Genomic DNA, 14,676 nt, shown 5'->3' with positions numbered 1-14,676 from the left:
CAACACTCAATTACCAAATTTCCAACACACTCCTAGCAAAAGTATACACATGTATGGCTATCATTAACACTAATTTGCCAACTGTCTGGCACACTTTCACATGTGAAAACTCTTTTAGATAATCAGTTCACTTTGCAATCAGCCTAAGCACTATAATACAGGTAAGCTGTGTGTGTGGAGTACAATGGAGGGAGCAGAAAGAGTGAGAAGTAGAGGAGGCCGAGGAAGAGGACGTAGAGGTGAAGAAGTAGGATGAAGAGGACGACAAGGACAAGGAGGAGCGAGAGGAAGACGAGGAGGGGGGAGAGGAAGATGAGGAGGGGGGAGAGGAGGATGAGGAGGGGGGAGAGGAAGGGTAGGAAGAGTAAGAAATAGAATTGCTGATGACATCAGAGCTACAATGGTGGACCGTGTAATCAACCGTGGAATGACCCTGAGGGTAGCTGGCCAACGGGTCCAGCCTAACTCGAGCCGCTACACTGTAGCAAGTACCATAAGGACATCTTGAAATGAGAATCGGTTAGTACAGTCACTTCGCACAAAGATTTGTAGCACTGCCATATGCCAATGAGAAACACACCAATACCATTGATGTAAAAATACTGAAATTGTTACTTTACAGAATTGCTAGATGACCAGATGCTGGGGGCAGAGGAAGCATGTTCACTGCAGACCAAGTAGCCCATATAGTCATTATGGCGATTGCAAATAATCCTATACTTGGAAATAAACACTTGTGTTTGTTTTGATGTGTTTGAATAAACACCAGTACTTGAAGTTTGGATCCCTCTATGCTTATGGATCTATGACAGAAGTATGAGCTCAAACTGACATAGCCTACCTTGTGCACGGAGAAAGCAAAAGTCAGATGTGTTTTGTATTCATACCATCAGTGTGCAGTTGGCGCATTGTGTGCTTAGTAGATGATGGCTTGTGTGTACTGTTTGATACGGAAACACCATTTTTACAAAGATGTGAAGAGTTAATCTAGCTGTGTTTGCTTTTGCAAGAGAACTACAATGTTTTGATTATTGGGTGACAGGTTTTCTTATTTGTGTGAAGAGTTTTGCAAAATTAGCCAATAGTTACAAAAAATGTGCTTACAGTTTTTTCTGAATGCTTAAACCCTAACTGTGATTCCTTTAGCACAATCTCTAAAACTATTCAGACTTATAGCAAAACCACTCACTGAGTTTGCAAAACTAAAAGCACAAAAACTGCTTTGCACTCAGTTTGCAATTTTGTAACACACACTTTGCAAAACTGTAGGCACAATTCACTGCACAACACTCAATTACCAAATTTCCAACACACTCGATGCCTTTGATGATTGGGTGACAGGTTTTCTTATTTGTGTGAAGAGTTTTGCAAAATTAGCCAATAGTTACAAAAAATGTGCTTAAGCAATCAGTAAAAACTGTAAGCAATCAGAAAAAAGTGTAATTATCTCCACCTCGGGCCATCGCAGGAGAGCATCACACATAATATCACACAGTTTCCAACCAGCTAATTAACATAAACTCAAGATGTTTTTACGTCACACTCGCTACACACTCACTACTGAAACATTTCACAGGAGTCATGTGAGGCTCCACGAGACTGGGCCTCTGAGCAGTACTGGCTTCCAGACCTTTGTAGGCAGGATGCATTTCAGCACCCAGCAGCCAAAGATGTGCCTTAGAGGTCTATAAGTGGTGGTGTGATCAGGATGATGAGGATAATCCTCAGTGCAACATTCTGGGTACAAGTGCAGCACACTGCTAAATGTGTTTTGTGTTAGAAATATGTTTAGAGTTTTGGTAAATGAGAGATTCAGATTTGCAAATGGTGTGCTAACCAGATGAATAGTGTTTAAGATTTTGGCAACTGTGGGATTGATTTGATGAAAGAGTTCTCATAGTTGACAGTTTAGGTTTTACAGTGGTTTAGCAATTCAGAAAAAGTAATGTTTTATTGTTGGGTCAAGTTTACATACATTGACTTGACTTATCACGGTTTGGATTTGTTTTATTTGAGCTAACATTGACTGTCTTAGCGGATCTTGGGCATAGACTGTATCGAAAAGATGGACAATCGGAAATGCCTTAAACCAGCATTCTTTTTTCAAAAGGCCAGCAGGGGCGACTCCTCTGGTTGCAAAACGAAATTGAACTGTCTGAGAAAACGATCCTACTCCTCACTCGATCTGTGACATCATTAAACAATTTTTCTGAGAGGTTTATGGTCTCAGTCTCCAGTTTCACACCTTGTTTAAAACAACATAATCTTCATTTTGTAAATTATGATTCCAATTAGAGTAAAAAACAAACAAACAAACAAGAAAGATAAAGACAAGAATGCTGCAGGATAAGTAAATAATGTTGATCAGAGCATTAAGTCTTTATTCACGTCTACACCGAGATGGCGAGCACAGACTTCACAATAGGACTTCATCAACCGTGAACTTTTACCCTTCTTCTTAAACTCATTTAATTTAATATATTGGCACATCCTTTCTGAGAATCACTGGATCTAATTCTGCTTGATTCGGGATGATTTAACATAACTTCTTAACACATGTCCATGTTCCCATGTGACTCATCGCCCAGAGCCTGGGCGATGAGTCACATGGGAACATGGACATCTTCTCTTTGATGAACAGATAAGAACAGATGGCTGGGTTGCACCTGTGTCCCTCGCACACACATGCACAAACAAACAAACACCGCTGTGGCTCAGAATCATTGCGTCAATACTGCCAGCGGCATGGAACTGTTTGCCTGTTAATCTGAGAGTCTGGCCGTGACTGAAGCTGCAGGGAGGTAATAAAGGAGAGCTGTGATGAGATGATCCAAAATGTTGACAGCTGAAAAGATAGGAAATGACCCCTGCTGTGATTATAAAGGAGGCTTCAAATAGACGCTGCCGCGCACACGAACATGATTTACGACGCGTCATGGAAAACTGATATCATTCTCCTGAAACAAAACGAATCAAACAAAGCATTCATCTCATATATCTCAGTTTCTAACCCTAACCTAATCACAAATAGAATCAAGTTTTATTCTGAGCCCCTTGTTCTGGCTGTTTGTCACAGTTTGCCCTATGAAACATTTGTTCACTTGCTATTTTAACCCGACAGCACCTCTGAATTGCTCCACGACTGGAGACGGCAAAAAAATCGTCTCCTTTGTTGTTGTTGTTTCACGCCTCAGTTCAGGTGTTAACATTTAAACCAAGCACTAATTAACTGAAAGCAGCAAACTGCACACTAAACAATAGTTGCTGTTTTTTTTAAACTGCAGTTCCTCTAATGACCAGTTGAGGTTGGTTCCATCAACGTCCATATTTTAAATTCCTCAACTTCACCTGTGGAAATAATATTCTCACAGCTGTTAATTTTTGTTAATCTTGTTTGTTTTCTTTTTTTCCTCTAAGAAAGATTTAAATAGATTTAAATAATGTAGTGTGGCCACTTTGAATACAAGGACTGAAGAGCAGCTGATAGCAGGATGTCTGCCTCTGCGTAGAGCAGGGGTGTGCAACTCTATGCCTCAAGGGCCGTCGTCCTGCAGGTTTTAGATGTGTCCTTGGAGGCCATTCTCATTCCCAATGCGTAATATACCGACGATTTGTCACGTCCCGAGGAATCCCTATGATACGCGCTGGATTGTGAATGAAATCCAGTAGAATGACGCTCCCGGCGGTAACACACATTTCAGCTGTGTATTCCAGCCCTAACCTTAATCTTAACCCTAACCGTAACCGTAACCTTATCCCTAACCTTAACCACAACCTTAATCATGTTAGATAGTGTTTTCCAAAGCAATTCATGATGAGAAAGTAAAATAAATGTACATGTGTAGATTCAGTCCAAACAGTTCTCATGTTGCTTCCTTTTTCCAAACGCGTAACATACCGACTATTTGTCCCATAGCCTAATATGTTACACTTGGAGAGTGAGAACATATTGGTCCTTGAGCCAACAAGCTGATTTAAATGGCTAAATTACCTCCTCAACATGGTGATGAACTAATCATTTGATTCAGGTGTGTTGGCCCAGGGTGAGATCTAAAACCTGCAGGACACCTGCCCTTGAGGCCTGGAGTTGGACACCCCTGGTGTAGAGGCAGGATTCTCAGAATGAAAGAGACTGGTTTGAGCTATTCTTGAACCATTTTGCTCTTTTCTGTCATTTTATATCCCTTTGTGCCAATTTTGTCCTTCTTCCCACTAGATTTCCTCCGTTGTTTTAAGTATCTATGTGTTGTGTTCAGTTATTTGTGACTATGTAACTTTCTGTAATTTTTTTTTTTTATGAGGAAATGTACAGTTACATATTTAAGTTTAATCAGTGGTGTGAGAAGTACGGTGGCTTCACACTGTCTCGTGCCATTTATCAATGTATTCCTTAAATTATCGAGCTCTCTGAGGACCAAATTGTACCTTCAGACAAGTTAGTGAGATGTAAAACCTGACATGACTGATATGTCTTACATGTTACTCTGCTTATTTCCTCTTTCCCTGCCTTTCTTCCTGTCTTTCTCTACAACATAAAACATATTTTTCTCATTTTATATAAACAGCTTTAATTTGACATCTTTCCCCATCTGCTGATCTTAATCACATTTTTCTACCAAAAACTTTGGAATTTTATATTTCATCTACATTTCCACATTTTTTTTTTTTTTTGTTAAAAGAATTCTGTAGTCAAAAATACATTTACTCTGCACTTGCACCTCTGTTCCTTTAAACTTCAGAAACAATAGAGAAAGACAAACACAAGTGAGTATTTGATCCCAGTGTTCCACCCAGTGGGTGTGTCTGTGTGTAATCCACTGTCTGCGGACATTTCAGCTTGTGTGTGACTGTTTATATGGGGAATTGAAAATCAGAGCTTACACCTGTGAGTGTTCCCCTGTTGTGTGGACTCAGACTGTTTGTTGAACTGCAGTCACTGCTCTATTGGGTTTCCTCTCACACCCTTTATCAGACGCCGTGGACTTGATGTACTGTTGTAGTTCTAAATAAAAGTGTGTTGCTTTACACAATGTACTGTACATTTGTTTATCAAAAGCAACTGTGAAAATAAAGGTTACTACACAGCTGTCGTGGCAACTTCAACGCAGAACCTTCATTTATTCAAATTTCTTCATAATACCAAATATTTTCATCATCAAAAGGTTCATATCACTCAACAACACACACATGCAGTACAGCATTCAGTAAATACATAAACAGCAGTTAAACACAGTGAGCTGGACTCACAAAAGAACTAGAAATGTCATCTTATGTTGGCTACAACATCTAGGCTGGTCAACGAAGGGAATGATCACAACGGAGTGGTGCCAAGTACCCCAGTTGTTTGGTTTTACCAAGCAGTATAAAACTGATCAGTGCCTATTAATGTTGTAAATCTGGCTATTTTAACATTGGAACGTATTGTGATTGACTCATGTTTAGAGATTCAAGTGGATATTAGAGGAACTGCAGTTTTTGGCTTCTGTGTTGGCTTCGTTTTTTAGGCTTTGGTGTTGCCGCTTGGTTTGGGGAGACAATTAGGGGGAAAAAAGGGGGGGGGGGGGACACAGTATAAGACACAAGAAGCACTAGCAACACTCAAGATGTGAAATATTCTTAATACTTTAAGATTTAAACTGGGGCGGGGGGTGCTTCAGGATAATGGGGTGTGTGGTCCATTGCTACGAGAGATTCGGTCCCTGTACGAGCATTCAGGGCACAGCAGTAAGTCGGACTCTTTCCCATAAGGTGTTGGACTATACCAGGACTGCCCTTTGTCACGAGGACCTCTATGAGCAAGCACTTGGCGACAGTGGGAAGGAAAAACTCTTTTGTTTGTTTTTTTTACAGGAAGAAACCACTGGCAGCGCCAGGCTCAAGAAGGGGCAGCCATCTGTTGTGACCGGCTTGTGATGAGATTTTTAATGAAATATTTAGATAATTAAACACAAAAAGTCCACAAATGCATGTACCTATTCAAATTTATAGCAAATTTAAATACCATTAAACTGTATACATTTGGATTTGGTGAATTAACATTGATTATATAAAAAATAAATAAATAAATAAAAACTTAATGTAGCCTGAAATCAAAGAGATTTGAATTTAGTTGAATAAAATAATCTAAGTAGAGCTTAAATTCTATAAAATAAATGATTAAATCTTCCTTAACCAGCCATACACTTACTGCCGACTGCACCACATGACCGGCATCTGGCTGTTTCCCATGAGCTAATTACTGTTGCAGATACAACTTTTGATAACTGTGAAGTTACATGCAGGCGATGTATGTGATACATGAAATAAATGCAAGCACAGAACATCTTGTCGTATTCGCAGGAGGACGATGAATAGGAAAATGAAAAGGTGTCACAGTCTGGCTGAAGCTGACTGTGTGGGAGTGAGGAGGAGGACCCAGGTGCAGACATGGAAGGAGACAGAACTGAGTTTAAAGAAAAGGCGAGCTGTTTATCAGGCTGAAAAAACATAACTACAAAAACAAAGCAGGGCGAGAACTAAAACTAAAACCTAAAATGGGAAAAACTAAATTGTGACGACTACGACAAAAGTGACATGAACATGACTCTAAATAGGTGCATGCAAGGAACTATGAAGAGGCAACATGAACATGCCCTGAACAGAATCATGAAAGAATTTAAACCTGAAGTAACGTGGAGGGAGAAAAACAGACAACCTGACAAAGACTGAATGAAAACACACAGACTAAATACACACAGGAGGTATTCAGTCTGTGGAAACACACGGGGGAAACAGCTGACTGGAATAAACATAATGACGCCACAGGGGAAGTAAAACTAAACACGTTAATGGAAACACCAGACTCTTCAAAATAAAACATGAAACATGGAGAGACGTAGACATGACCACACGAGCAAGACAATTAGAACATAGAACATGCGGAGAGCCAAACTCACAGGCATAATTGAAAGTAAAACACTGAGACCACACAGAGGACAAGAAAAGAATCGTAAAAAAGGACTAGACTAAAACTCAAGGCAAACTAATAATAATACTAGAACTTAGCAACCTTTCAATATAACATAAGAAATCAAAAATACAAAAATAAACTCAAAATGATGGGTCACAGACCCAGATCCTGACAAAAGGATTTATAATAGATCCTTCTTAAAAGCATATAGATGTATGTGCCTTATCTCATCCCTGTTAATATTCAGACACAGAAAGCTATGTACGCTACAATCATGAATTTATTATTAGTATTAAGCAGTATGGATGTGATTTACTATACTATCATGTTTTGAGAGAGTGAGTACATTTGGGGATATTGTGTCCTTACCAGAGAGACAAAATATCTAGGGTTGTTTATGACTTATGGGGTCATAGATAAGAATATGCTCAGTCATCAGTGGTGATTTCAGGGCATTTTCAAGGATGCAAGGGAGTTCTCAAAGACAGGATAAAGTGTAAGCTGTCATATAATGCAGATCGCTGTGAGACTCCCCATGTTTGTGTTTTGACCCTCCTGTTACTCATTTTACAAGTCAGCCTTTGAGCTGGTCAGTATAGAAAGTCATTCGTGAAATGAATAATCTAAAAGGACGAAGAAGTGGAAGGATGGATATTTGGGCATCCTCATCCTGGCTGGGGTCTATAAGTCAAAGGATGAATTAACAGCAAGTCTCTGGGATGTAGAGATATATATATATTTATATATTTATATATTTATTGTGTCAAAATATTCTGAAGACTTCATTTTTTGGACCTGATAATTGAAAGACACTGTCAGATGAGAGATAGACAAGCTGGCAGCTATAATTACTCCATTAAAAAAAACATTCATAATGTAAAATACATTTTAAAAAATCAATGTCATGAAAAAATATTATATTGTATATGTAGGATGTTCCAATGTGCATTAAAAATGTTTCAACTGGAAAGTGAAAGTTGCTATCCCTCCTCATTAGAAGCTATGATCTGTTCGGCTCCCCCTATCCCTAAACATGAGTTTAAGAATCCGGTAGTCTCTGATACAATTAAACTCTGGACTCAGATAAGGAAACATTATGGAAGGAAAGAAGCTTCCATACTAACTCCACTCATGAATAACGCAACATTCACCCGATCACTCTCAAACATTTCATTTCTCCAGTGGAACCTCAAGGGGCTGTATTTAATAAAGGATTTATTCATTAGTAAGGTTTTTCCCACATTCCTTTTTTTTTTTCTTGCCTGTCCCGTTTGGCTCTTTTGCCATCAGAATTGTTGTCTAAAGGCGAAGAAAAATGCCCAACAGATTTACTTTACCAAATTGACCATCCCAGCCTTGCCGTAATGATCCATTTGATTCACCTTTTATTGTTTATTTTATTTTCAATTGCTGAATACGAACGAAAGAAAGAAAGAGGGAAAGAAAAACAGCTGAGAAGAGGGACGGGGGAGAAGGGCAAAAGACAAAAACCAACAGAATAAGCAGAAAAAAAATGCATATATCGATCACCTGGATCACCTGCTGAGAAAGAAAAAAGAAAACTAGAAAAATTTGCATTTCCTGCGAAAATGCAGTGTGGATGCTTAAAGCTGAAGCTGTATGCAAAAAGTAGCTGAAAAAGCTGAAAAGTTGCAGAAATTGTAAAAACTTTGCAGAAGCAAAGGAACTTTGCTAAAATGGAATAACTTAGCAGAACTGCAATCACTTAGAGGAAACTGTAAAGCTGAAGCTGTCTGCTGAAAATAGTTGAAAATAGCTGAAGAAGCTGAAGAAATCAAAGTCAGTGTTTAAAAAGTTGTTGAAATTTTAATAACTTTGCAGAAGAACATCAAGTTAGCAAAAATGTAATAACTTAGCAGAAATGCAATAACTTAGAAGAAACATAACAATTCAGCAGAAATGTTGTAGTTTACCAGAAGCTACAACTTAGCAGAAATGTAATAATTGATTAAAAAATAATAATAACTTGGCAGAAATATTACAACTTACCAGAACTGCTATAATTTTGCAGAAATGTAATTATTAGGAAAAAAATTTATACAGATAACAGCTGAAAACGATGAAGTAACCTCAAAGTTACTTGTTTAACTGTGAAAAATGACCAGAAACATTAGAAAAGAAAGAAAACCAATTCAATTCAATTTATATAGCAAGAAATCACAACAAAAGTCACCTTAAGGCGCTTCATAGATACAGAGAAAAACCCAACAATCATATGACATATGACCCCTATGAGCAAGCACTTTGGCGACAGTGGGAAGGAAAAACTCCCTTTTAACAGGAAGAAACCTCCAGCAGAACCAGGCTCAGGGAGGGGCGGCCATCTGCTGCGACCGGTTGGGGTGAGAGAAGGAAGACAGGAATACCAGCCAGCAGATAAACTGATGTGAAACAAAACCAAGGTAAAATTGCAGAATTTACACAGTTGGTGAAATGTAAAAATGGCAACATAAAAACCCCAAACAAACAAACAAAAAAAAACCAAACAACATTTAGTTAATAAATGCACAAGATGATTCGATGATAAATATGGTACCAATCTACAAAATACTGTCGAAATGAAGTCCACATTGTGATATATTTCAGGTGTGGAGAGTCACACAGCTAAACAATCGATGTGCATATTTAAAGAATCAAATAAAGAACATTGTTGTGGAATAAATTACAGTGAATAATAATCACTGCCCTGCGTTAGAGAGTGACTTATGATGAGGTATTAATTGGCTTAACTTTACCTCTAACAGCTTTTCAGATAGTGCTGTGACCAGGGTGAAATCCATCATAAAGTAACTGTAAACAGTAGAACCATTAGCATGAATGTTATGGTTCTACCCTGATCAAAACTCAAGTCTGCTGTTTGACCTGATATAAAATGATAAAGAGGAACACATATAAATGACCTTTATGAACTTTTCAAAATGACTTTATATGTCTGACCCATTATCTATATATATTAGAGCAGATGTGGAAAACCACTGTTAGACCTACTCTATACTAACACAAACACAGTCAAAAATTCATTGCTAGTGTGACATGTGGTCCTTTTTGCCTTTGACCAATGATATGCTGGTTACTTGGACCAGTTTAGTATTTGCTGTCACAGAGGAATGTTAACCATAAATCCAAAAGACAAAACTGAAAAAAATATGTTAATTGCAAACATGTTTTTGCTTAGTAAGAGGATTGAAATTACATGGAAACTGTCACCTTAAAGCCTCATTGTAAATATCATCACAAACAGGTGTTTTCCACACGGTTAACAAAGCTCCACCACATCCAATCACTGCATATAAATCTAAAAGAAAACAACAACAAATAAAATGTAATTAACACAAGTGAAGTCTAAGGAGCTTGGAAAGAAAAGCGTCTGGACTTCTTTGAGTTCCTTGAAGATGTTTCACCTCTCATCCGAGAAGCTTCTTCAGTTCTAAGGGTCAATGGTGGAGAGTCCCAGATTTAAACCCAGTGGGAGTTTCCCCCCAAAGAGGGACAAAGAACCCCCTGATGATCCTCTACCTAATCACATGAGCCAAGGTGTGAAAGTGGGTGTGGGTCCCAATCAGCCAGGGTTTCGGGTGAGCTCATTGTGAAACCTGGCCCCACCCTATCATGTGATTTCCCGAGGTCAGGAAATCACCCACGCCCACTCCCAGGATGTGAGTGGACGTTACGGTGTCTGGGGAGGGAACTCAAAACTGGATTATAGATGGCAGACAGTTGGTGTCATAAACCACCGCCTCTGTTTAAAGATGGTCGCTCACAGTGGACGTAAATGGCTTCTTTCACTCCTCCATCTGTCCAAAATGTGAACATTGGCATCCTCAAAGACTGACCTTTGTCCTTTAGATGCAGATGAACTGCTGAGTCTTGTCCCGTGGAGGTGGCTCTTCTATGTTGTGCCATGTGCTTGTGAAGTGGCTGTTTGGTCTCTCCGATGTAGAAGTCTGGGCATTCCTCGCTGCACTGTACAGCGTACACCACATTGTTAAGTTTGTGTTTAGGAGTTTTGTCTTTCGGGTGAACCAGTTTCTGTCTGAGTGTGTTACTGGGTCTGAAGTACACTGGGATGTCGTATTTGGAGAAAACTCTCCTGAGTTTTTCTGATACACCGGCTACATAGGGGATGACAATGTTGTTGTGTCTGTCTTTCTTATCTTCCCTCGCTGGTGTCTGATGTTCTTTTCTGTGAAGCTGGAATGCAGGCACACTGGACGAGCTTATTCTAAAAAATACAGAAAAAGGAACATTTTATTTGTGTTAAGGCCTAAAAACTACAAATAAGTTATACAATGAACAATATTGAAATACCTTATAGGTGCTGCAGGCCATATAACCAGAATCCAGAGCAATCTCACACTCACATGATGGTGAGGAAAGACATGAGCTCTGCAGTGAGGTTTGAATGTCTCAGTTGGAACACTGAAGAACTCAGAAGACAGCAATACCTGCACCGAGAGACAGAGTAGAAAAAGCATAGATTTGTAATCCATAATGTGAATTAAAACTCAAAAAGTGTCAACAAGTATAATCATTTGAGTGTGGAATTATTTATGCAATAAACAGGATTTAAATTAATTAATTGAATTAAAAAACACTGACATTTGTTTTTTTAAATCAAAGATAAAGAATCATACCGCTCTCTGCTCTGAGGATCACTGAGCATCTCTGACAGGAAATACAGTTTCCTCAGTATGAGTCATCATTGATGGTCTCAGAGGTGTGTAGTGTGGCAGCATGATGATGGTCTCCAGATCAGGCAGGAGGTCAGGTGATGGGTGTGTCATCTTCTCCATTGAAGACACACTGGTATGGCAATTCATAACACAGCAGTCTCCTTGTGGCATGTAGTTATCTGTGCAGTCCAGCACTGATGGATCAAGTTTGGCTCAGCAGTTCATGAAGATGGTGTTAAGATGTTGTTGTGTCAGCTGAGGATGGTGAAGTTTGAAGGTTTTGCCACAAAGGAGACTGTGCCGTGTCTGAAAAAATATATCTACAAAACAAGTGCTTTTAACACCACCCACCCAGCTCAGCCCCCAAGTGTCTATGTAATGCTGGTATGGGGTGTCGGTTACTAAGTCTAATTAGTACATAGGGGATGACAATGTTGTTGCATCTGTCTTTCTTATCCTCCCTCGCTGGTATCTGATGTTCTTTTCTGTGCATCTTTGCTGACTTTAAGAACGCCCAATTAGGATAGCCACACGTTTTGAGTGCTTCCTTTACATGTGTGTGTTCCTTCTTTTTCCCTTCAGGCTTAGAGGGAACATGTTCTGCCCGGGGGGGTGTCCTAATTACTCCAAGTTTGTGTTACAGAGGGTGATGGAAGTCAAAGAGGAGGTACTGGTCCGTGTGTGTGGGCTTCCAGTAAACTTCGATGTTGAGTTTGCCGTTCTCTTCAATGTGCACAGCGCAGTCCAGGAAAAGCAAACAGTCGTCCTTTGTGTCTTCCCTGGTGAACTTGATGTTTTTATCCACGGCGTTAATGTGCGCAGTGAAGGATTCCACTTCTTGCCTTTTGATTTTGACCCAGGTGTCGTCTACATATCTCTACCAGTGGCTGGGTACTCTTCCTTTGAAAGAGCCAAGAGCCTTCCTTTCCACTTCCTCCATGTAAAGGTTGGCTACAACAGGTGACACAGGGGAACCCATGGCACAGCCATGTTTTTGTCTGTAGAAACCCTCGTTGTATTTGAAATATGTAGTGGTGAGGCAGAGGTCTAACAGTGTGCACATCTGATCGGGTGTGAAGTTGGTCCTGTCTTCCAAGGAGCTGTCTTCTTGCAGTCGTTTTCTGACAGTCTCCACTGCCTCTGTAGTGGGTATGCAAGTGAAGAGAGAGACTACATCAAAGGACATCATGAGAACCTTCACAGACATGACACAAGGGAAGACTTTTGATTTAATAACTAAGCTTAAAACAAGTGTTACCTTTGAATATTTGTGGGAAAAATCTGATGCTACCCCAAGAATACAAAGCCACACTGGAAATGATGACAGGCTTGCAGCCCTCTGTCTTCCTGGAGTGAGGTACCCGATCAGTAGAAGTGAATTGACAGAAGTCAGTGTCTGTAAGAGTGGCCAAACACTGATACTCTGTCCACTTGCGTAGAGTCTAAGAAGCTGGAATGCAGGCACACTGGACGAGCTTGTTCTAAAAGATACAGAAAAAGGAACATTTTTTTTGTCTGTAGAAACCCTAAAAACTACAAATAAGTTATACAATGAACAATGTTGAAATACCTTATAGGTGCTGCGGGCCACATAACCAGAATCCAGAGCAATCTCACACTCACATGATGGTGAGGAAAGACATGAGCTCTGCAATGAGGTTTGAAGGCCTCAGTTGGGACACGGAAGAACTCAGAAGACAGCAATACCTGCACAGAGAGACAGAGTAGAAAAAGCATAGATTTGTAATCCATAATGTGAATTAAAACTCAAAAAGTGTCAACAAGTATAATCATTTGAGTGTGGAATTATTTATGCAATAAACAGGATTTTAATTAATTAATTGAATTAAAAACACTGACATTTTTTTTTTATCAAAGATAAAGAATGATACCTCTCTCTGCTCTGAGGATCACTGAGCATCTCTGACAGGAAATACAGTTTCCTCAGTATGAGTCATCATTGATGGTCTCAGAGGTGTGTAGTGTGGCAGCATGATGATGGTCTCCAGATCAGGCAGGAGGTCAGGTGATGGGTGTGTCATCTTCTCCATTGAAGACACACTGGTATGGCAGTTCATAAAACAGCAGTCTCCTTGTGGCATGTAGTTATCTGTGCAGTCCAGCACTGATGGATCAGGTTTGGCTCAGCAGTTCATGAAGATGGTGTCTGAAAAAATATATCTAACAAAACACGTGCTTATAACACCACCCACCCAGCTCAGCCCCCAAGTGTCTATGTAATGCTGGTATGGGGTGTCGGTTACTAAGTCTAATTAGTGCATCAGAAAGCGGGGGCTACACCTAAAGCCCACACTTTTTGATGTCTTTGTTTATTAGCAGCTTTTTCCAGCTGCTCAGAGAATTCTGACTTGGCCTTTATCCACCCAAACCCAAACCCACCCGGATAAAGGCCAAGTCAAACTCACACACCATACCAGCATTACATAGACACTTGGGGGCTGATCTGGGTGGGTGGTGTTAAACTGTAGTCGGGAACTTTCAGAAAACTATCCATTTACTTCTAAATCAGTTTTTATACATATTCTGTAAGCTGTACTAATGTTTTTCTCTACATAATGTATCATTATAGACATCTCTGGTAGCCTAAAGATAGTTTATAACTTTTGACATTTTTTACCTGTAAAACATGATAAGCAAAAACTCATTCATCACAAAAACTTTTGATTCTACAAAAGCTACTATAATCAAGAAAATATAATTGTCTGTATTTATTCATGTGACCCATAATAAATACCTGCATTTATGTGGGATTTATTTATTTACTATTTCATATTTTCAAGCCCTTGGAGGGGAAGATCTCGTTTGTTGAGCTACATACGTCACAGTAAAAAGATTTAGTCATTTAAAACATGAGAATAAAAGAAATGATGTTGGTTTAATAAATGTTGCAGCACATTTCAGATCAGAGGTGCATGATAGCAGATGTTCTCTGCTCTGCATGAAGTTCAGCAATGATTTGGTGAAATGATTAATAACATTGCAATAAGAAAGGGTCTTCTTACAGACAGAGTA

This window comes from Aulonocara sp. 'chitande type north' Nkhata Bay, linkage group LG7 (assembly GCF_057382095.1).
Source record: "Aulonocara sp. 'chitande type north' Nkhata Bay isolate Kocher_YH1m ecotype deep benthic linkage group LG7, A_spYH_male_GT1.1, whole genome shotgun sequence".
In the NCBI taxonomy this organism is placed as follows: domain Eukaryota; kingdom Metazoa; phylum Chordata; class Actinopteri; order Cichliformes; family Cichlidae; genus Aulonocara; species Aulonocara sp. 'chitande type north' Nkhata Bay.
The sequence above is the reverse complement of the archived record's forward strand: the minus strand, read 5'-3'. Positions refer to the sequence as shown.